General features: G+C 39.6%; 2 long non-coding RNA genes across 3 annotated transcripts in view; one reads left to right on the top strand and one right to left on the bottom strand.

The window, feature by feature from the left end:
* The window catches only part of LOC147917302 (uncharacterized), a 70,084-nt gene extending 63,701 nt beyond the window's left edge, over positions 1 to 6,383 (bottom strand). The window contains exon 1 of the long non-coding RNA XR_015551981.1: positions 6,164 to 6,383. This is a non-coding gene — a long non-coding RNA (uncharacterized LOC147917302). The remainder of the gene's footprint in view (positions 1 to 6,163) is intronic.
* On the top strand, positions 5,700 to 21,852 carry LOC147917301 (uncharacterized). Of its 2 annotated transcripts, XR_015551983.1 has the most exons (5): positions 5,700 to 5,895; positions 7,728 to 7,832; positions 18,356 to 18,431; positions 20,407 to 20,541; positions 21,408 to 21,852. It is a non-coding gene; the product is annotated as an uncharacterized LOC147917301 (long non-coding RNA). The 2 variants fall into 2 exon arrangements; XR_015551982.1 differs by lacking the exon at positions 21,408 to 21,852 and having other exon boundaries at positions 20,407 to 20,669.
* The last annotated feature ends 2,817 nt before the right edge of the window (positions 21,853 to 24,669 follow it).

Raw genomic sequence — 24,669 nt, 5'->3', positions numbered from 1 at the left:
ACAAATGGCTGGATTTCATCGTTTCTTACGGCTGAGTAGTATTCCATTGTGTATATATGCCACATCTTCTTTATACATTTGTCCCTTGATGGGCACTTAGGTTGCTTCCAAGTCTTGGCTATCGTGAATAACACTGCAATGAACACAGGGATGCATTTACCTTTACAAATTGGTGTTTTCAAGTTCTTTGGATAAATACCCAGCAGTGGAATAGCTGGATCATATGGTAGTTCTAGCCTTGATTTTTTGAGGAATCTCCATACTGTTTTCCATAGTGGCTACACCAGTTTGCACTCCCACCAGCAGTGTATGAGAGTTCCCTTCTCTCCACATCCTCTCCAACACATGCTGTTTCCTGTCTTGTTAATTATAGCTATTCTGACGAGCGTGAGGTGATATCTCATTGTAGTTTTGATTTGCATTTCCCTGATAGTTAGTGATTTTGAACATCTTTTCATGTGTCTGTTGGCCATCTGTATATCTTCTTTAGAGAAATGTCTGTTCAGGTCTTTGGCCCATTTTTTAGTTGGGTTGGTAGTTTTTTTGTTGTTGAGATGCATGATTCTTTATATATTTTGGAGATTAAGCCCTTATCAGAAGTATGGTTTGCAAATATCTTCTCCCAATTGTTAGGTTGTCTTTTCATTTTGTTGATGGTTTCCTTTGCTGTGCAGAAGCTTTTTAGTTTGATGTAGTCCCATTTGTTTATTTTTTCTATTGTTTCTCTTGCCCAGTCAGACATGGTGTTTGAAAAGACGTTGCTAAGACCGATGTCGACGAGCGTACTGCCTATGTTTTCTTCTAGAAGTTTCACAGTTTCAGGTCTTACATTCAAGTCTTTAATCCATTTGGAGTTAATTTTTGTGTATGGTGTAAGGTAAGGGTCTACTTTCATTTTTTTGCATGTGGCTATCCAGTTTACCCAACACCACTTGTTGAAGAGACTTTCTTTTCCCCATTGTATGTTCTTGGCTCCTTTGTCAAAGATTAGCTGTCCATAGATGTGTGGGTTTATTTCTGGGCTTTCAATTCTATTCCATTGATCTGTGTGTCTGTTTTTGTGCCAGTACCATGCTGTTTTGGTTACTATAGCTCTGTAGTATATTTTGAAATCAGGGAGTGTGATACCTCCAGCTTTGTTCTTTTTTTTCAGGATTCCTTTAACTATTCGGGGTCTTTTGTTGTTCCATATAAATTTTAGGATTCTTTGTTCTATTTCTGTGAAAAATGTCATTGGAACTTTGATAGGAATTGCATTGAATCTATAGATGGCTTTAGGAAGTATGGACATCTTTACTATGTTAATTCTTCCAATCCAAGAGCACGGAATATCTTTCCATTTCTTTGTGTCTTCTTCAATTTCTTTCAGCAATGTTTTATAGTTTTCAGTGTACAGATATTTCACCTCTTTGGTCAAGTTTATTCCTAGGTATTTTATTCTTTTTGTTGCAGTTGTAAATGGGATGGTATTCTTAATTTCTCTTTCTGCTACTTCGTTGTTAGTGTACAGAAATGCAACTGATTTTTGTATGTTGATTTTGTATCCTGCAACTTTACCATATTCGTTTATTAGTTCTAAAAGTTTTCTGGTGGATTCTTTAGGGTATTCTATATATAAAATCATGTCATCTACAAATAGTGACAGTTTCACTTCTTCCTTTCCAATTTGGATCCCTTTTATTTCTTTCTCTTGCCTGATTGCTCTGGCTAGGACTTCCAATACTATGTTAAATAGGAGTGGTGACAGTGGGCATCCTTGTCTGGTTCCTGTTCTTAGAGGGATAGCTTTCAGTTTTTCACCATCGAGGATGATATTAGCTGTAGGTTTCTCATATATGGTCTTTATTACGTTGAGGTACTTTCCTTCTATCCCCATTTTATTCAGAGTTTTTATCATAAATGGATGCTGTATCTTGTCAAATGCTTTCTCTGCATCTATTGAGATGATCATGTGATTTTTATTCTTCATTTTATTAATGTGGTGTATTACGTTGATTGACTTGCAAATGTTAAACCATGCCTGCATACCTGGAATAAATCCCACTTGATCATGGTGTATAATCTTTTTAACGTATTGTTGTATGCGATTTGCTAGTATTTTGTTGAGGATTTTTGCATCGATGTTCATCAGTGATATTGGCCTGTAATTTTCTTTTTTTTGTGTGTTGTCCTTGTCTGGTTTTTGTATCAGGGTAATGTCAGCTTCATAGAATGAGTTAGGGAGCTTCCTCCCCTCCTCAATTTTTTGGAAGAGTTTGAGAAGGATTGATATTAAGTCTTCTTTGAATGTTTGGTAGAATTCCCCAGGGAAGCCGTCTGGTCCTGGACTTTTATTTTTGGGGAGGTTTCTGATTACTGTTTCGATCTCCTTACTGGTGATTGGTCTATTCAAATTCTCTACTTCTTCTTGATCCGGTTTTGGAAGGTTGTATGATTCTAAGAATTTATCCATTTCTTCCAGATTGTCGAATTGGTTGGCATATAGCTTTTCATAGTATTCTCCTATAATCTTTTGTATTTCTAAGGAGTCTGTTGTAACCTCTCCTCTTTCATTTCTGATTTTACTTATTTGTGCCTTCTCTCTTTTTTTCTTGGTGAGTCTAGCTAAAGGTTTGTCAATTTTGTTGATCTTTTCAAAGAACCAGCTCTTGGTTTTATTAATTTTTTCTATTGTTTTTTTGGTCTCTATTTCATTTATTTCTGCTCTGATTTTTATTATTTCCCTTCTTCTACTGATTTTGGGCTTTGTTTGTTCTTCTTTTTCCAGTTCCTTTAGGTGCATTGTTAGATTGTTTATTTGAGATTTTTCTTGTTTGTTGAGATAGGCCTGTATTGCTATAAACTTCCCTCTTAGAACCGCTTTTGCTGTATCCCATAAATTCTGGCATGTCGTATTTTCATTTTCATTTGTCTCCAGGTATTTTTGATTTCTTCTTTGATTTCTTCATTAACCCAGTCGTTGTTCAGTAGCATTTTGTTTAATCTCCACGTATTTGTGGCTTTTCTGATTTTCTTCCTATAGTTGATTTCTAGTTTCATACCTTTGTGGTCAGAAAAGATGCTTGGTATTATTTCAATCTTCTTAAATTTATGGAGACTTGTTTTGTGGCCTAATATGTGATCAATCCTGGAGAACGTTCCATGTGCATTTGAAAAGAACGTGTATTCTTCGGTTTTTGGATGGAATGCTCTGTATATATCTACTAGGTCCATCTGTTCTAGTGTGTCGTTTAAGGCCAATGTTTCCTTATTGATCTTCTGTTTGGATGATCTATCCGTTGGTGTAAGTGGAGTGTTAAAGTCCCCTACTATTATTGTGTTACTGTCTATTTCTGTTTTTATGTCTGTTAATAATTGCTTTATATATTTAGGTGCACCTACATTGGGTGCGTAGATATTTACAAGTGTTATATCCTCTTGTTGGATTGTTCCCTTGATCATTATGTAATGCCCTTCTTTGTCTCGTTTTACAGTTTTTGTTTTAAAGTCTATTTTGTCTGATATGAGTACTGCTACCCCAGCTTTCTTTTCATTGCCATTTGCGTGGAGTATCTTTTTCCATCCCTTCACTTTCAGTTTGTGAGTGTGTTTAGGTCTGAAGTGTGTCTCTTGTATGCAGCATATATATGGGTCTTGTTTTTTTATCCAGTCAGCCACCCTATGCCTTTTAATTGGAGCATTTAGTCCATTGACGTTTAAAGTAGCTATTGATAAGTATGTACTTACTGCCATTTTTTACCTTTTTTTTTTTTCCCTCAGTGTTTTAGTAGTCCTTCTCTGTTCCTTACTTCTTCTATACAGAATTGATGGTCACTTTAGTTTGACCTCTGTCTGAAAGCTGTACTCTTTAACTACCCTCCTCCCTCCTTTTATGTTTTTGATATCATATCCAACCTCTTTTTGTGCATTTGTATCCATTACGTTCTAATCGTGGAAATAGATAATTTTTCCTATTTGTGGTCTTCTTTTCCCCTTAAATCAGTCCCTTTAACATTTCTTGTAACACTGGTTTCTTGGTGACAAACTCCTTTAATTTTTGCTTATCTGGGAAAATTTTGATCTCTCCTTCCATTTTGAACGATAACCTTGCTGGGTAGAATATTCTTGGCTGTAAGTTTTTTCCTTTTAGCACTTTAAATATATCATGCCATTCTCTTCTAGCCTGTAAGGTTTCTGCTGAGAAGTCAGCTGATAGCCTTATGGGGTTTCCTTTGTATGTAACTTGACATTCCCTTGCGGCTTTTAGGATTCTCTCTTTATCTTTAATTCTGGACATTTTGATTATGATGTGTCTTGGTGTGGGCCTCTTTGGGTTTATCTTGTTTGGGGCTCTCTGTGCCTCCTGTACCTGGATGTCTGTTTCCTTCCTTAGGTTAGGGAAGTTTTCATCTATTATTTCTTGAAATAGATTCTCTGCCCCCTTGTCTCGCTCTTCTCCTTCCGGGACACCTATAACACGGATGTTAGTGCACTTGATGTTGTCCCAGAGGTCTCTTAGACTGTCCTCACTCTTTTTAATTCTTTTCTCTTTTACCTGTTCACCTTGGGTAATTTCTTCTAGTCTTTCTTCCAGCTCACAGATCCGTTCTTCTGTATCCTCTACTCTGCTTTTGAGTCCCTCTAATGAGTTTTTCATTTCCAGTATTGTATTCTTCATTTCTGATTGGTTCTTTTTTATATCTTCCATTTCTCTGTTGACATTCTCACTGAGTCCATCTATTCTTCTCCCCAGATCAGTGACCATCCTTAACACTCTTAGTTTGAACTCTCTGTCAGGTAGGTTGCTCATTTCTGTTTCACTAAGTTCCTTTTCTGGGGTTTTGTCCTGTTCCCTTACTTGGACTGTATTCTTTTGCCTCTTCATTTTGCCTCTTTCCCTGTGCTTGTGTCTACGTATTAGGTAGGTCAGCTACGTCTCCTGCTCTTGGATAGGTGACCTTATGTAAGTGATGGCTTAGGAGGCTTCCAGTGTGCTTCCCTCAGTTCTCAATGTTCCAGGGGTGACCCCTATGTGGGCTATGTGTATCCTTCTGCTGTGGCCTGTTTGCTCTCCCTGTAGGCGCCCAGGGAGGCTGAGTTATGCTCCTGGCCAGCTGTTGTAATGCTCAGCTGCTTGTAGTTGTTGTGGGCCCTTCAGTCTCTTTATCAGCTGTGGGGAGCCCCAGCACAGTTGGCTGCAAGTTCTGATACCACATTTGTGTTGCAGTATTTCTTTTAAGTGAGTAGGCCCCCAGCGTGGCAGGTTGTTAGGCTCAGGGCCTTACAATTGCTGTAAGCCTCTAGCCTATTAGGTCTCTTGTCAGCTCTCTGAGGATTGCAGCTGGGTGGGGCTGGCCTCAGGCACAGGAGCACCCAATTGTTTCAGGCTTTGGAAGGTGGGGCAAACCCCTTATGTGGGTCTTTGAGAAGCACAAGTCTTCTGCAGCTGACAAGTCTTGTCGCCCACAGGTCCACACACACAGTCAACACAGTCCTGCCCAGCGTACGCACCCCGACCTCCCCAAGCGGACCCAGTCTCTCCATGGCAGGAGCCCCACACACTCCACCACTGCCCCACACTCTCCACCCGCTCCTTGTGCACACCCTGCCCCGCTAAAGTGGGCTCAGTTGCCAGATTGCAGAGAATCCAGTCACTAATCTATGCAGGCCCACAAGTTGCCTGAGGGCTTGTTGTTGGGTGGGGCCAGTCTCTAGGGTGGGCTGCCTGCCCTGGCTGAGCTGGATTAAATCGGTGCTCTAGCGGGTGGGGCAGACCCTGGGCTAGCAGGCCTCAGGGAGAACTCCAATGGCGTCTGTGTCAGCACGCGCACACCGGGCCACAACAATGGCTGCCGCCAATGTCCCAGTCCCTGGAGAGGTCTCACCCCTCACCGAGATGCACTCAGGGCCTATTAGGTGAGTCTCTTTTCACCACAGCACTGTGCACCTTTCTTTCTCGTGATTTTAGGATGCTTTCTGAAATGGGTGAGTTTGTGTGCGGGCCCTTTAAGAGCCGGTTTTAGTTTCTTTGTGAACCGGGTTTTCTGGGGGTACTCCCCAATGTTTTAGTAGCAGGCAAAGTCAGATATTATGCCACTCGCCTCGATTGTGCTGGGTCCACAATATGCCCACAGCGGGGGCGCTCCCCGGCTCAGGGCCCCACACCTCCAGGGAGGCTGCGTACCTGTGAGCTGCTCCCGGCGGCCGTGAAGCTGGCGGCTTGTGAAGAGGTCGTTTTTCCTCTCCAGAAGGGAGACTCTGCCTCTTCCACCTCAGTTAGGATTGTCCACTGTTGCAGGAGTTCCTCTTATCCAGTTTTCAGTTCTGTCTCAGGGGTAATTTTTCCACAAGTAGTTGTAAATTGGCTGTGTCCGCGGGAGGAGGTGAGTTCCGAGTCTGCTTACACCACCATCTTGACTCAAGATCTCCAGTGAGCTCTTTTAATATGCAGATCTAGGTCTTCTTTTATTTCTGAAAAGTTCTCTTGCATTATGAGTTTGTTAGTTCTGTTCTGTTGTTCTGTTTCTTCTTCTTCAAGGGCTTTAATCACACGTTATTTCTCCTTTTTCTTCCATTTCAATCACTCCCTCTCCGATCCTTTTTACATCTATCTTTATCCCGTTTTTAATCTCCTGGCTATTTTCTGTCTTTCTTGAATGTTCCTCATTAAATTTCCTTTTGAGTCTATTCTCCCTCAGGCAACTTGTAACTTAGTGTTTATTTGTGAGATGATTTGGTCTTTATTCTTCTATTTCTTTCATGAGTTTAATCAACTCTCTTTTCATTTCTTTCTGTCATTTTGTCTACTTCTGTTTTTAATTTTTGTATTTCTCATTCAAGATAAGCTATCATATCCCCAACTGCTTGTTTGAGTATATTTCATCAGTTTGGAGTGTTACCTTACAATTTTCTTATGCTTCTTGCTTGCTTTATTTGTTTGTTTGGATGAGAGAATGAATTTTCATCAGCTGACGTAGACTAATTATCATTTTCTAATATAGTAATTTTAATTTTATATAGATATATTTAGCTTTCTCCTATTTAATTTGTAAATTTGAGGTGGTTTTTAGATTTCTAATTCAAGGGCACCATCTTCTATCAGTAAGCAAAGTCCAGTCTCTTTAGTGGATGGGTTTTGGTGGTTTTGTTTGTTTACATATTCTTTTTATTTTGGAATAATTTTAGGTTTACAGGAAAGCTGCAAAGAGTACAGAGAGCACCTGTACACCTCTCAGTCAATTTCAGTTTCCCCTAGTGTTAATTGTACAAACTAAGAAAACAACATTGGTATATTACCATTAACTGAACTCTGGGCTTTATTTGGATTTCATCAGTTTTTCCATTAATGTATTTTTCTGTTCTGAGATCCAACCCAGGTTACCACGTGGCATCTAGTTGTCCTCTTTCCTCTGTTGTGTAACATTTTTTCAACCTTTCCTAATTTTTCATGACCTTGACAGTTTTTAGAAGTACTGGTCAGATATCTTGTAGACTGTCCTTCAATTTGGGTTTACCTGATGTTTTTCTCAGATTAGACTAGGTTTAGGTTTAGAAAGAACCAAGACAGGGTTTGGAAAGAATACCATGGAGATGAAGTAACTCTCTCATCTTATCATACCAGGGGTACAGGACATCCTCAGGATATCGTGGGTGATGTTAAACTTGATCACCTGGTTAAGGTAGTGTTTGCCGGTTTTCTCCACTGTAAAGTTACTATTTTTCCTTTTCCATACTCTGTTCTTTGGAAGCAACTCATAGAGTCCAGCCCACAGTCAAAAGCAAAGGATCTGAGCTCTACTTCCTGCAGAGGGAAGTATCAACATATACTATTTGGAATTCTTCTACAGAAAAAGGTATGTCTTCTCCCCCATTTATGTCTTTATTTGATCATTTATTTATATCAATGTGGATTCATCTATATTTATTTTATACTTTGGTTTGTAATCCAGTATTTTGTTGCTGACGATATTCCACCTTTGGCCTTTGGTAATTCTTTCAAGTTGATGCCTGTGTCCCTTTGACATGTCTCCATCCTTTTACTTTTTGAAATTCCTTACTTCCCAGCATTATGTTTGTTTGGTTTGGGAGGTTTGTTTTGTTTTTTTGGAGGAGGCATTGTGGTCCTCTGTGGTTTTTTTCCTTCTTTTTTGTCTCAAAGGACTCTAAATTTTCCCCTTATCTTCCTCTTTACCATCTTTTTTGCCTTCTTCACTCAGAGGCTATGCTTTTTAAAGACTGCTACCTCATATCATGCATATTTTTAAGACCCTCCGTGTAGTCAGTGCTGTAATCTAATAGGACACTTTTTTATTCTTTTCATGTTTCAAATGAACTTGCTCTCTCTGGTGGTTGCTTTGGAGCAATTTCAAGCCCACTCCTAGCTCTCTACTTCTCTCTTCCTCACGGTTTTTCTCGGGGCTGCCCTTAGTTGCCACAAACACTAGCACTAAAGGCATGACCACTCAGTCACTAGGATTTGGAGCTTTTTCATTTTTTATTAACAAGTGATTTGAAGTTCAGTATATTTTATACTTATACTGAAGGCATCATATTATGTGTTCTTGTTGTTCTATATTGTTTTTTGGAGAATATGGAGATATATATTTAAGCAGTTGCCATAAGTCCTTGTCTACCTCCATGAATGATGCTTTATGTTGCTGCCTGTATCAACTTAAAGAAGTTTAATTTATTCCTAGTTTCTTAGGATTTTTCTTTAAAATGGGTACCTATTCTTACCAAATGCTTTTCCATATTTAGTGAGATGATCAATGAGATAATCAATTGATATTTCTTCATAAGTTCTTTAATGTAATGATTAATAGATTTTTAAAAATTTGGCCCTTCTTCCATTACTGTAATAACCTGTAAGTTGATCATAATATATCAGTCTTTTAATTCATTGCTAAATTACATTTGTAAATACTTAATTTCAGATTTTTGCCTTCACATTCATAAATGAGATTGCTTACCCTTATTTTTATGGGTCTGATATCTTTGTCCAGTTTGGGGATCAGAAAAGTATTAGGTTCTTAAAATAAGTTGAGTATATATCATGCCATGTTTTTGTCTGCTCTAGAACACGAGGACTGTCTTTGCTTGAAGTTTTGGAAGACTTTACTCACAAAACTGCCTGAGCTTTGAAAAGATATTGCACATTTTTAATTTTTTTAAGGATTTTAGACTTATTCATGTTTTCTACTTCTTCTTTATTCAGTTTTAGTCTCTTACATTTTCCAAAAAATATTTTAATTCATTTAATGTTCAAATGTATTGGTAATATTTATACATATTCGTCATTTTTAAAAATTTCTGTCATATCTACAATTAGGTCCCCTTTCACCTTCTTATTGTTGTTACATATGTGTCTTCTCTCTATTTTCTAGATAAATCTGCTAGTTTCTTCTGTTAGTTTTTTTTAAGTTTTTATTGTTACTGATCTACTCTCATGAGTTTGTATTTGCGTTTGTTTTCTGTTTTGCTTACGTCTTTATCTTTGTTAGTCCCTCCTTCTAATTGCTTTGAATTTATTTTGTTCTTTTTCTAACTTCTTGTATTGAGCACTCAATTCTATTAATTTCTATTTTTCTCATTTGCTAATATTTACATCTAAAGCTACACATTTTTCCTCTGCCTACCACTTTTGCTATATCCCAAAGCACAGATTTTTGTGTGTACTGCTCTTAGTGTTGTTCATTTTTAAATACTTTGTCATTTTTATAATCTCATTAAGCCAAAAATTATTTAAAAGGTTGTTTTTATAAAGATGTTTTGGGGTAGGAATTAACTTTTGTTGAGAATGTCTACTTGGATTGTGTTATAGTGCTTTTCCCTTTTTTATGTTGGTTTAAATTTCCTTCACGGCCTAACACATGGTCTGTTTGATGATGTTTCAGACAAAGATATATATACATATGTTGTTCACCAAAACTGTCTCCTCTTCTTTCTACACACACAGCTATATAACATTTCCCAGCTTCTATTCCAGGCAGGTATGGCCAAATAACGAGGAGAGAAGTAAGGTGTCCACTTCAATTCTTGACCATAAAAATCTTCCACTTTTGATCCACCAGATTTTTTTCTCTTAAGGCTTGAGCTAATGTACACAGCAACCTTAGAAGCCAAATGTTGAAAGGGACAAAGTCACAAGATAGAAGAAGTCAGGTCCCTAAATCACTTCTTAGAAGAGAGCCACCAGTTCATCACAAACAGTCATTTTGAATTTTACATGAAAAAGAAATAAAATTCTACAATGTGAAACCACCGAGAGTTCGGGGTTTATCTGTTACAGCAGCTAGTGTTATCCATGTAGTGCCTTGACTAAAAAGGCCTTTCTGTTATTTCTAAGGATTGAGGTTGATATTGGCTAGAGCATGTCAACTTGGTCAATCTCCCAATTTACTCCCCCTATGAGTCTTTATTTTTACAGCCTGTTAGTTTCCTTCTTGGCATTTGTCAATGTGTACTATTGGATGTCAATCTCTTCTGATGGATTATGCCTAACATGTGGTTCTCAGGAGCTCATCCTCTAAATGCAAAGGATATTCTATGTTGCATATCAATCTATGTCCAATATCCAGTTCAGTGCCTCATACCTAGTAGTTGCTCAACAAACATTTCCTGAATTGATGAAAAAAGGGAGAATGACTGCTACACAAAGTCCTTTGTGGAGGAAATCTGGGTTACTTCTCTGGTGGTTCCTAGGAAGCCCAATTTGTACATTTGTGCTTAAGTGTATGCTAGAAGGATCAACTATTAGAGGCTTAGAGAATATCTATACTGGGAAAAGAAAGAATTCCAAGCAGATTGTTAAAATGGTCATTTAAATGCACGGTGAATCTTCGCCACTTTGAATATTTGCCTTTGCCACATTTCTCTTTCACAGAGAAGGCTGGAGGCATAGACAAGGGAGTCATCCTTTCTAAACCTTAACTTTCAAAAATAGAACAGAGACTAAGTACCAGAGAACCACTTGCAAATATATCACCTACTCCCAAAACTCAAGTGAAGCAGGACCAGCCTTCAATTACTTAATCAACCAATCCACAGATACCAAGGGCCTCTGCCAAATGGTCTTCCACCACCTCTCTTCTACTCTAATGACTACTATATTGCAGACAAAAATATATTTTACTCTCCTATCTCTCTGTCTTCACTCCTTGCTCCTGCTTTTTCCTCAACCTGGAATGCCCCCCCACCATCCCCACCCTATTCTACTTCTGCCTTCTGATTTCCCATCTGTCCTTCAAGGCCAAGGGCAGATGCTACCTCCTCTAGAGTTCCTTCTCCAATTCTCCCAGCTGGAAATCAGCCTCTCTCCTTTGCTTTTTGAGATCAGTTACTTTATTATTTGGTTCAGATGCAGGGTAGGTACACAAAGAGATCAGTGTTCAATATGTGGCTGTGTGGATGACACTAAAATGAGGGTCCTGTGCTATATAGTTCAAGGATTCAAAAAATTATATTGAGATTTTGCACCTGAATGTGTACACTTACTACTATGTATAATGGTTGCAAACCTTTTATACGAAAACAAAATTTAAAAACCTCATGTAATTTAAAAGAGGATTCTAACCACACACTTGGAGAAAAATCTTGAAAACTTGGTCCAGGATAGGGAAAGACAACCAATGGCTGATGATCAAACAAGAGGGCATGTGAAAAGGGAATTGCTGATAGCCTTTAAGGGAAATTTCTAAGCCTGTGGTGGAGAAATAAACAGATAGTAATACAGTTTTAAAAAGGTTTAAAATAAAAGTGGAGAACCATATAAGGAAAGAGTGAAAGATGGGAGCTGTCAGCAATACTACAAAGGAGTGCAAATTCTTGGGCTATAAGGTAAGGCGTAGGGAGCTGAGAGGAGTTAACTATTGACTTCTTTCAGAATTGAAGTTGTATGTGGTGCTGCTATGCAGCTGGATCCTTTAGATACTCTTAGATCAAATGTAAACAAAGTACCCTTGAGACACATCACTACCTCTTTTTTTTTTTTTTTTTTAAAGATTTTATTTATTTTATTTTTTCCCCCCAAAGCCCCAGTGGATAGTTGTATGTCGTAGCTGCACATCCTTCTAGTTGCTGTATGCGGGACTCGGCCTCAGGATGAACGGAGAAGTGGTGCCTCGATGCGCACCCGGGATCTGAACCCGGGCCACCAGCATCGCAGCGCGCGCACTTAACCACCAAGCCACGGGGCCGGCCCACTACCTCTTTTCTTACACTGTCCTCAAGACCACAGCTGAGTGGTCTCAGCTGACAATCTGGGCAAAATTGGTCGAATCTGAATCAGGGTGGTAAAACTGTCTCATTTGGAGTTATTTGTGTGTATCCTTTTCTCTCTTGGAGAAACTGTCTTTTTCAACATTATATCATCACAATACATAAATAACTATGTGGCACCCAGTGCATAGTCAATAATTTTTGCTCCATGATCCTTCAAGTATTTCCAACATTACTTCTACAATCACTTTAGCAACTCTTTAAGAACTTGGATGAATCACTTAGATTATAGAGATATTAAATTTTAATACTGGAATTAACAGTAGACATGTTCAAGGTCTGGGAAGGCAAAAAATGATTTCGTCATTATTGCCATCTGTGATTGATTGCTCCTGACTGCTTGGAGTTCTGCTTTGAGAAAGACACTAAGGTCATTTCCTGTTGAAAGAGTGCTACAATTCATTAGTGATGTCTGCTAGAGAAAACGGTAGCTTGCATGCCGCCTATTTGTCATCCCTTACCTAGATACAAGAGCTGAGTTTTAGAGAATAAGTAACTTGTTCAAAGTCCAATAGCTACTCAGTGTCAAAGCCAAGACAACCTAGATCTCCTGTATCAGTGCTCATTTCATTATACAATACTGGGACTGAAGTTTGCTTGTTTGTTTTGTTTTGTTTTGTTTTTCCTATGGACAATACAATTCCCGTAGTACTAACGCATTTGTTTGAATTTTTTTTTAAAAAAAAAGGTAGCTGAAGAAACAATAACAGTAAAACCTTCAAAACCTGACTTAAACAAAGATTTGGACATAATACTGTGTCCATATCCCTAAAAACAAAGCTACTTATTTTAAAAGACTGTTACAAAAGATGTTAATGTTAAAAGTAATGTTATTCCTCTTCCCCAGAACCAGTATATATTAGTTATCTGTGGCTGTGTAACTAATCAATCCAAAACAGTGGATTAAATCAATAATCACTTATTAACTCTCAAGTGACTATGGGTCAGAAATCTGGGAGTGGCTTGGCTAAGCAGTTCAGCTCAGCCTTAAATGAGGTTGCGATTAAACAGTGGATGAAACTGGGGTCATCTCAAAGCTGGGGTCATCTAAACAGAGAAGATGTGAAAGCTGGAGGCGGGAGAACCTGGGCACCTCAGGCATCCTCTCTGTCTCTATGTGGTCTCTCCACATGGTCTCTCCAGCCTGGTGGCTTCATGCTAGCCAACTTCTGACATGTCAGCTCAGGGCTCCCAAGGTGAATGTGCTGAGAGAAAGAGAGCCTACTGGAAATTATCCTACCTTTAATAATCCAGCCTCAGGGGTCATATAGTGTCACTTCTGCCATACTCTATTGGTCAAGGCATTACAAAGTCCACCCAGACCCCACCCTCAATGGAAGAGTGTCAATGTCATGTTGTCAGAAGATATAATCTACAATATAATCTGGGATCTAAAATATAATCTGCCATGAGGTATTAGTAAGAGTCCAACATTGGAATTTCAGGGAAGAGTTCAAAAGCAACCATATCATAATGTTCTGGAAATTAGGATAAGAGTATTAATTATCCCAGATTAGGGTTGCCACGGGGCACCCAGTTAAATTTGGACTTGAGATAAGCAATGAATAATTTTTAGTATAACTATGACCCATGCAATGTTTAGGACTTATCCCCAAAAAATTATTCATTGTGTATCTGAAATTCAAACTTAGCTAGACATCCTGTGTTTTTATTTGCTAAATCTGGCAAACCTACTCCAAATTGACTCAGGTGGCCAAAGAATCGATATTTTTATCTGATGCTCAGGTTGGGAATGAGATCATCTTAATGCCAGTGTCACTATTACTTTCCAAGTTTCTTGGATATGGTGACCAAAAGTGCCTTATTTGAAGCTATTTTCATCTCTGGAGTGGAACATTGACTTCCATGTTCCAAGACTAGTGTGAATTTGGGATCATTGTCTTTTTAGCTCTCTGATTTCCCAGAGTTTTCTTTTTCAATCTTTCAGCTGTGCATAAGCTGATCTCCTGGCACTGGTTTTGTTTCCTGACAGGCAACATTAATTCATTTTCACATTCACACTAAAATCACTTCCCTCTCTGTCTAACAACAACAATAATGGTGAAAGCCCATTTGGAAAACAGCTTGATGGAACAGCTGCTGCATACTCATTATGAGTCTAACACTTTCTCTAATTTGGGGGAAGGGATGCCCACAACTACAAGTACAAGTACATTGCAGTTCAGGTATCCGGTAAACATGGCACTTCTTTTCTGATTTATTTTTCTACTCATGCAATTAATATATAAACTGTTTACTCAATTTTTATACCATCTTAAGTGACTTACTAAAATTTTCACCACTAATTTCCAGGCCTATCCAGCCAAGATGTCTTGCAATGGCTCCCCAATTTTTGCATAAGTTCCAAAGCTGGCTCACATTCCCAATGTCAATCAAAGACTGGCTTAAATGTTCCCCTTTATACAATATGATTAGTTGTTGTGTAATCCATTCTGGGTCCCCAAATTAAGATCTGAATCTTAAGATATTCACTAACAAACTAACAACATATTTGGGCTTATGTACTTCCTCTGCTACAGACAAGTACAAGTTGTGATGACTAGCCTGGATTCATGTTACCAAGAGAACTAGCAGAGTGATGTAGTACAACTTGTATGGCCTTGGTAGTAAGATAATATTAAGCCCCTCTATCAAATTCATGGGTAGAACCAGCTTTCCTTTTTCAATGCTACAACAAAGTATATAGTGGACACTGCTGGTACCAACCCAGCATTCATCGTCTTCTTTTTCCTTAATAACAGAACCTCAATTTTTATACAACCACTCCCTCCCACCATGTGTCTTAAGAGGCAGTTGGGGAGCTCAGAGACCCAACATTGAGACCAATCGTAATGTATCCTGATGCACACCAAATTCAGCTCCTAATTAGTCTAAGTCAAGAAGGGAATGGTATATCCCTAGCCACTGTTATTGGTCCAGAGGTAGGCAGCTGAACATGGAAAGGCAAGTAGGTAACCCCAGTTACACTAAAGGTCACCCTGAGGGAATGTCAGAACTAGGCTTTCAATTAAGCCAATACTAAGGCCAGCAAAATGGAGAGATAGAAGAACCTGGGTCCCTGATAACATTACTGAGCTACTGCTTTGAACCACACCTGAAGCCCACACAGGAGACAATAAATTTCCTTATCGATTAATCAATTTGAGTCAGAATTTTCTGATTCTAGCAGCCAAAAGCTTCCTCACTAATAGTAGATATAGAATGGGGGATCCAGCCAAAAGGAAAAAAAAGTTTTTAATCTTCCCCTCAAACCCAGTCCCCTGACTCTCTTTCTCAACAGGGACTTGATCCACTGCAGCCTAGAATACTATGGTGGAGTCCAGTTGTGCTCTACTGTGGTAGAGAAAATCCCGAAGCATAAACAGCAGACAACAGATCAATAACACCCCGTCACGTCATGTGACCCAAGATAGTGTCAGCCAGTAAGTTGTCTGACTCTCGGGGCTTACATTTATCTATTATCACCAGTCTCTATTTGGCACCACTGTATTTTCTGGATTCTGCCATTGTGTCAGAGATTCTAGACAAAAACATGGAATTTATTGGCTAATATAACTGAGAAATAGATTAAATCTAATTTCAGTCATAGCTAAATTCAAAGTTTCTAATGATGTTGTCAGGATTCTGTCCCTCTTTCCATTTCTCTCCATTCAATTTTTCACTCAATTGACTTCATTATCAGTCAGGCCTTCCCCACATGTGGCAACAATGGCCCCCAGCAGATCCAATATTAAATATTCCTTAATGTCAGCTGTAGAGACCATTCTTTCTCCATCAGCATCTATATAAATCCCTAAAAAGAGATCCGATTGGTTCTTTGGTCATATTCCTGCTCCAAGTAACAGAAGTGCTATGGACTGAATTGTGATCCCCCAAAACTCAGATGTTGAAGCCCAAACCTGCAATGTGACTACATTTGGAGAGAGGTCCTGTGAGGAGATGATAAACGTTAAAAAAGTAATAAAGGTGGGGCCCTAATCCTATAGGGCTGATACTCTTATAAAATAAGGAAGTGACATCAGAGCTCTTTCTACATACACATGCACCAAAGAAAGGCCATATGAGCACACAGCGATATTGTGGCCACTACAAGCCAAGAGAAGAGGCCTCAGAATGAAACCTCTCTTACCAGCACCTTGATCTTGGACTTCCTAGCCTCCAGAACTATGAGAAATAAATTTCTGTTGTTTAAGCCACCCACGCTATCCTATTTTGTTACAGCAGCCCAAGATAAATAATACAAGCAGTGAGAAAAGGGAGCAGCACAAAAAAAAAAAAAAAAAAAAAATTAAGTTAATTTTAAATAAGTTAAATAAAGTCTATTTAGACTTTTTTCTAAAAATATAGGAAGACTGCATTTCCCAGCCACCATCTCAAATAGCCTAGAGTCTATGTGACTGAATTAGGACTAATGAAATAGACAGTGGGTGGATTCTAACGGCCTGGCCCCTAAAATCACCTCCCCCACCCCAAATCCTCTAGCTCTTTCTTCCCTTCCCCAGAAACTTCAGAAGTCACATGTTTGGATGCCATAGCTACAAGATGGTAGCAGGCTGGTTCCCGGACTTCCTGCTTGGAAAAGAGCTTCCCAATCTGTATGAGACTGAGATGTAAGCAAGAAAACACCTTTATTTTAAGCAACCAAGATTTCGCGATTTATTTATATCACAGCACAGCTGAGCCTAGCCTAACTAATACCCCAAGATGAATATAAACTACCACACAACCCAGTCATGTGTAAGGGGAGAAGTTAATTCTAAAGTCCTTGCTTTTTTTGGGTGAATAGTGGCTATATTGACCGACTATGCATGTTTAAAACAAATAGAGGGGCCGCCCCGTGGCTTAGCGGTTAAGTGCGCACACTCCGCTACTAGAGGCCCGGCTCGGATCCCGGCACGCACCAATGCACCGCTTCTCCGGCCATGCTGAGGCCGCATCCCACATGCAGCAACTAGAAGGATGTGCAGCTATGACACACAACTATCTACTGGGGCTTTGCGGAAAAAAAAAGGAGGAGGATTGGCAATAGATGTTAGCTCAGAGCTGGTCTTCCTCAGCAAAAAAAGGAGGATTAGCATGGATGTTAGCTCAGGGCTGATCTTCCTCACAATAAATAAATAAATAAATAAATAAATAAACAAATAAATAAATAAATAAAACATAGAATATAAATAAACTTTCAAAGAATTAAAGGGAAGGGGAAAATAAAGAAAATTTCATCATTCACACTTAAGTATTTAAGATGAAGTGTCATGATATGGGTGATTTGCTTTAAAATCCTTAAGTAAAGGTAGAGAGAAGGGTTAAATAAAGTACTTGTGGTAGAACATTGGTAATTGTCCTATCTATGTGAGAAAGGTATAGAGATTTATCATACTATTTTCTTACTTTTATGTATTTTTGAATTTTTTTAAGGAAAAAAAATACCAGAAAGGGAGTAAAAATGCAAAAAAAGCACAATAAATAGAAAGCAGAAAATCAAATAGCAGAAATAAATCCAATGAGATCAATAATCCTAATAAGCAAAAATGTGCCAGTCATACTAACTAAAAGTAAAAGACTTTCAGATTGGAAAAAAAATAATGAAACAAAACCAAAATACAGGCATATACCATCTACAACAGAGACAACTAAAATAAAATGATAAAGTAACGATAAGAGTAAAGAAATAAAAAAGGATATACTGGCAAAAACTAACCAAAAGAGGGGCCAGCCCAGTGGCATAGTGGTTAAGTTCATGCACCTTATTTCAGTGGCCCGGGGTTCGTGGCTTCAGATCCCAGGAATGGACCTACACACCGCTCATTAAGCCATGCTGTGGCAGTGTCCCATATACAAAATAGAGGAAGACTGGAACCAATGTTGGCTCAGGGACCATCTTCCTCAAGCAAAAAGAGAAAGATTGGCAAGAGATGTTAGCTCAGGGCCAATCTTCCTCACCAAAAAAAAAAAAAAACTATCAGAAAGAAAGGTGACTGATACTTGATGAAATAGATCCTAGAGCCAAAAGTGTTATCAAATATAGCAGACAATTGATTGCCCACCCAATATCCATCTTTCCTTTCTTCCTTCATAATAGAACACTGCTCTTGGTTTGGTTACCCGTCTCTCTACCATGGGACTTAGAGGAAGCTGACCTCATCCCCAACTCATAGGTAAGCATTGATTTGTGTCTGTCAGTCAGTGAGATCTTTTTTCACGTGCCAGCGATTGGTTGTGAAGCAGACACATCACCCCTGTCTGGCCAATGAGAAGTAAAGGAGGCTGTGGAGGGCTGCTGGGAAAGATTTTCTCAGGTACAAAGAGACACTGAAAAATGTAGTCCCTTCCTCCCTCTGGACGTTGTTGTGTCTGGATGTGCTGCCTGCAGTGGCCACTCTGCAGTGGCCACAGTGACCATGATGAGGGCTGGCCTGAAAGCAGAACAACACACTGAGGATGGCCGAGCAAGAAATGAAGGAAATCGTGTTCCCTGATGAAATCATCAAGCGGCTAAATCAACAAACAAGGAGCCCTCCTGTGCTTATCCAGGTTCTCTGAAAAGGAGATGCCAAGACAGGATTAAATGTGCAGGGATTTTATTAAGGAAATGAGAGGAAATGGGAGGGAGCTGGGAAAGGCTGGGAGAACGATCAGACTGCAAGGTAAGTCTAATTCCTGAGGAAAAGAGAGGGAAGGAAGGTGGATGGAAGTGTCCATGGCTGTCTAGGAGTCCACAAGCCAAAAATCAGTTGTCAGAGGAATCCGTGTCTCCCAGGAATGGGCCTGCTTTAGTCTCCTTGCTGCTCTCGGTCACTGGCTGCTCTGGGAGCAGCCTGTGGAAAGCACGGCTTCCACCAAAGTGCAGCAATGATTTTCAGAGTACAGCAGCGAAGGTTCTTGGTCAATCATGCTCTCTATAGTTAGAGGTCTGCAAGACACATTCTCATGGCTACCACTCCTTTACCCCTCTACCCCTCTTTTTTGGACTTCTTTCCATGTAAGATAATAAGATTCCTAGTCGTTCAAGCCAAAGGCATCCTGACTTACTATGTATAAAGAGAGACGCCATGCAATGATAAAACAAGCAGGTCGCAAGGAGAATACAACAATTCCATACTTGTGTTTGCCTAATAGCTCAGCATCTAAGTGTACGAAGGAAACGCTGCCAGACCTATGAGGAGACAAATCCACATTGATAGTCGGCTGTTTTAACACTTCTCTCAGTGATTTATAGCTTAATCAAATAAAATATTGGTAAAGATACAGGAGAGTTAAACATCATAATTAACAAACCCAATCATTCAAAAATATTCAAGTCATTTCTCGTGCACACAGAAGACTTACAAATCTTTCAGCATCATTAGGAAAAATGAAAATAGAATGGAATTATTTGATCCAAGTGCCAAAAAGGAAAGCTACACTCATAGCTTAGAAAATAGTTTTGGGCTAAAGTAAAAAGCATGTCAACAGTGACCTTAACTCATGCTACTGGAGTTCAATGTGTTTCTGCTCCAGTGGTATGCAGAGATCGCATATTTATTCAATTCTTTCTGTTAGAAAATTAAAATGCAAATATATGTTAATTATGGACATTATAAATGAGAACAAGAAAGAAAAATAAAATCCTGATTACTGGTTGGCTAAAGGGACATTAGCAAAATCCTGAAATGAAACCCAAAAATCCACACTTAGAGAACCACAGCCAAGATAAATCTCCACTCTTGTCCCTGCATTTCTAAAGTCTCTACCATCATTAGTGCTCAGTGCTCCTGGCTGTGTTAACATTTCACGTACGTAGGAGGTACAGAATCTCAATCCACAAAACTCAAGCATGCCAGAATTCAACTTTATTTTCTATATGTGACCTTACTTTCTATCTCAAACTTTCCATTCCATCTTTTGGCAGAGACTTCAATCAGACACTTCTGGGTAAAATCAATCAAGTCAGGGTTTTCTTCTCTCGACCCTTATCCCTGTGGTTGCAATTAAGTTCCAAGAACAAAGAAGGGGCAGAGACTGTAATACTTAGCATGAGAGCATGGGAAATGGCCTTTGGTTGTGATCTCATCTGTCTACACTGACATCTACTATAGTATCCTGGTTCCCTCCAGTCACTGATAGACACCTTTCCCCCATTGATGTCTGCAGAGCCGTGCACGCCCTGTATGGTCCCTGGTCAGTCGCATTCTCCATGCCAGCCATGCTGCTGCACCCCTCATCCCAATGAGAGGCTTCCCCAGGTCCTGGAGCCTCCTTCAGCTAGTCCTCTGGCCCTCTCAGCAGGTACGTGGAAAATATTTAGATGTTCTCCCTGCCAATCTCAGATTATAAGAAACCTGACAGCTGTGTCAGGCCCTCTCTGTCTGGACAGAGCATGTCAGCATTTCCATTCTTCTGTTCTCACCACACAATGAGGAGTGCTGGATATTCTATGACTTGTCTTTCCTGATCACTCAGTATGAAGGACAGGTCTCCCCTGCCTTTGGTTCACATATTCTCTCACTCCTTAACGCTTCGCCAGGAAAAAGTCCTTTCTCAGAAGTACATAATGCCTCATCCAACCTTCTTTAACCCCTTCTGCTTTGCCAACATCCTCAATTTACAGGTGAAATAAGTAAAGCCCAGAGAAGTTAACACACAGCCCAAGACCACACAGCTTATTACCTCCCTTGGCTCCTGTTTCCTCATTTATTTATCTATCTGTTCATTCGTCAAATAAACACTTGCTGAATTCCAACAACTGCCATTCACCAAGAATAAGACAATATCACTGCTTTTGAGCAATTCACACTCTAGCAAGGGAGGCAGAGTTGTTATCAGATAATGACAATTCAGTTAAATAATTGGCCAAATAGACAGATGAACAAGTAAGACGACAGCTTATTGTGGGAGACTCTCTGGAAATTTCCCTACTGGAACCTGAACTCCCACCCATCCTGACACTTCTTCTTCTGATAGGAAACAGAGAGGATTAGCAGACTGATCATTTGCTATTCTTCTCTAAGCAGTCGCTAAAATTACAGCAACTTTTCCCAGAAAACAGGCACATACATTCAACAAGGGGAGAAAATAGTATTATCTAAATATTCCTTACTTGAAGTTTTTCTTTGTTTATGAAATCATGTAAACTTTTTATGTTTCTATAAAAGAATACACAGAAAACTGTCCCACAATATCCAAAGTCATGTAAGTGCACAGTGATTGAAGATAACCATGGATCCACACTTCTGCCATGAAGAAAATCATAAAGTCAGAACCGCACTCCACCCCAACTGTGTGAGAATAGCCCAGGTAGGTCTGCAGAAGTTTCACCATTCCACATGGCAAACTTTCTCCAAGGCAGCTGCCTACATCAGTTCTGGGGCTCAGAACAGTTCAGGCAGTGGGCAGAAGCAGGGAGGTTAATGCTTTGATGTTACTTGGTACAGGTCCCAGTTCCTTGGAATTCCTGATTCATTGAAATCAGAAGATTTAAAGTATAGTCTATCCCGGAGAAAGAAGACAGCCCCAGTGCTCTGTAGACCTGAAAACAGTAGCACAGAAGACAGAGAGTGCTGCGCTCTCATCAGGCAAGCATGAGGGGTGGGAGAGCAAATGGACCAGTTGGCTGGAAGTGAAATGGTAGTGGAGGGAACATTGTCAAAGGAGAAGCTATCAGCTAGGCTTCAGCTACTCTGAAAGCAGCTCTAGACTGGGGGCAGTGTGAGGCTGTTGTGAACAAAAGTCATGGGGCGTTCGGGGTAGAAAAATAAAGGGCTGCTAGCAGGAAAGTTGAGAAACCATGCCATATGCAGAGCCCTAACTCAAACCCAGATTACAGTCAAGAAGCAAGTACCTCTTGGGCCACCTTCAAAAAGCAAGAAAGATAAGATGTAGTCAAATAACTACATCTGGTTATGGATACCCAAAAGATATAGGGACACTCCCTACTATGGTAAAAGAAAGGGTGGCAGTTAAGGGTGCTTCAGAAAGGAGACGTGGGTAGAAATAAAGAATATATTTGGACAGTATGGGAAATGGCCAAGAAAAACAGAGAAAATGACTGAGGTGAACCAGAGGTATAGAACAAAAGAGAGGAGCTATCCCCTACAGAGGTAAGGACTCGTGTGGGACCTGCTTCAGAGAAATGGCCATATTTGAAAGACACCAAAGTGGAAAGGATGGGAAGGGAGAATATCAGGGAAATCAAGAGAAGGAAAAATCATGGGAAATGAGCTCGGTATGTTCAGAAGACTCCAGAACGGATCCATAGGAAAGAGCCTGGGACCAGGGGAAGAAATGAACACAAAGGAAGGAATCCTGAGTGAACAGAGGCATGCACAGGAAGCCCCAAAAGTCATAAATGGAGAAACAGGAAAGTTGGAATGTGCTGATGGATTTGAAAACCTGAGAAGATAGGGAGAGTTGTAAACATTAAGTATTTAAATACTTATTTAAAATAGTAGGTCTGTGAAGATCAAATCAGATCATAGATGTAAACAGGCAACCAAAAATCTATACAGTTATATAATTGTAATTTATAGTTTTGTGATTATATTATTAACAATAATAATATGAATAAAACAGATCCATTATCTCAAAACTGCTAAATATTAGCTTAAGTACAGAAACTTAAGAGCAGCCTTTGTTGTGCTTCCAGCACTTAGCACTAAAGTGAAGAAGCCATTAGGATAGGGCCAGACATGAGCTCATTCAGGAAGCTGGATATTAAATGGCCCAGGGATGGAGGGCCCACCCATGGACTAGTAGCAGAAATTCATCTCTCATTCCCAAAGGAATAGTTGTTCAACACAAGGATAACTCATGCTCTCCATGCTGCTGCTTTTTTAATACCTCATCTAGTTCCCCAAGGCACCCATAGCCCTGAGCACCAGATATGGCTGGTTGTCCCTCAAAATACGTTTACTCTTTATTCCTTCAGTTAGTATTTCCCCCAAAATTTTAGCTTGACATATGGCTGACCAGCTCAAGTGTGCATTTCTCAGCATCCCTTGCAGCTATGTGTGTCATGTGACTATGTTCTGGTCAATGCGATGAGAGAGAAAGCAATACTTGCAGCTTACAGGTTGTGCCCTCCACATTACTCCTCTTCTCACTGGCCAGAATGTGGCTATGATGACAAGAAGCACAGCATCCATCCTAGGCTATAAGATGGAGAAAGTGCATTGAGGATGGCAGAGCAATGAGATGGGGGGAACCTGGATCCCCAATATTGTGAGGCCACTGTATCTGTCCTGTAATGCTTATGTTCAGACTGTTATATGAGAGATGTTATTTGGGCCTTTGTTAGCAGCTGTACTAGTATCATAACTAAAATAAACAGTATCATGTATGTAATAGGTATGAATTTTCCAATCCATGTTCCCAAATGTGCAAGAAATGTGAGTTAATTTTTCATTATGTCAGCTTAGAATCTCTATTCCAAGCTCCATCTAATTTGATGGTGAAAAAAATCATCTCAACTAAGTCAGAGTTTTCTCATCCAGTCAGGGTTTTCTCCACTCCCTGGTCTTCTGAGGATTTATAGTGTCCAGATATGAGGAGGGACTTGTGAACCTGGCCATGAACAAGAAAAGCTGGCATCTTTCAATTTGTAAGTTGTTTAGGTATCTAGATTCCTCTAGTCCTCAGGTCCATGGGACATTTGTTGACAGTCCACACCCCCCCAACCATTAGGCCCCTCCAGATACTGGCCTTTTCTCAGCTATGTGCTTACTACTGGCAGCCGCATGGGAAAATGAAATCTTACTGTTCTCACACATCATCCAGACTTGTGCCTCAGGCCCCTCTGCCTAGGCATCCCGTGTGGATTTCTAATCCCTGTTCTTCCATGTTCTAATAGCAGAAAAGAGCTTGTGCCTTCCCAAGGCAATGAAAAAGGGAGCAGGGCATAGCCCCTTCTATTCTTGAATCCACAAACTTCTCTAGTGATTCTCTTACCACCTTCTCTACCAACCCCTAACATTTCAAATTAAAAAACCAAGAATTTGATACCTGTTGTGACAATCCACCTTTGAGTAATGAAGGTCTAATATCATTACTCCATATGCGGCAAAATGATACTCTATTCAGATTTTCAACAATTCCAATTCACCAACCACTCTTCAGTGGGCTTAAAAATATATTTATGCCTAGTTAAGCTTTTCCTCTAGACATCTTACATTCCAAATGACTCAACTATTTATGACCGTTGACCAAATCCCTACATAGTGTACTCTGGCTTGCCTTCCAAACCATGTAAATATCCTTATATCCATGATAATCATGCTTGGTTATATGTGTTTGTTGGGGATAGAGAGAGTAGGAAATTTACACCTACATTTTCATGGATTCATCTTAAAATTGATCTACTCTTCCACATGGGCCAAGATCATAAGCATGATGTATTAAATGATACTAAAGAGAAAATAG

The sequence above is a fragment of the Ceratotherium simum genome, chromosome 4, assembly GCF_057802395.1.
Source record: "Ceratotherium simum simum isolate JZ-2026a chromosome 4, ASM5780239v1, whole genome shotgun sequence".
Taxonomy (NCBI): Eukaryota; Metazoa; Chordata; class Mammalia; order Perissodactyla; family Rhinocerotidae; genus Ceratotherium; species Ceratotherium simum.
Note: the sequence above shows the minus strand (reverse complement) of the source record. Positions and strands in the feature narration are given on the sequence as shown.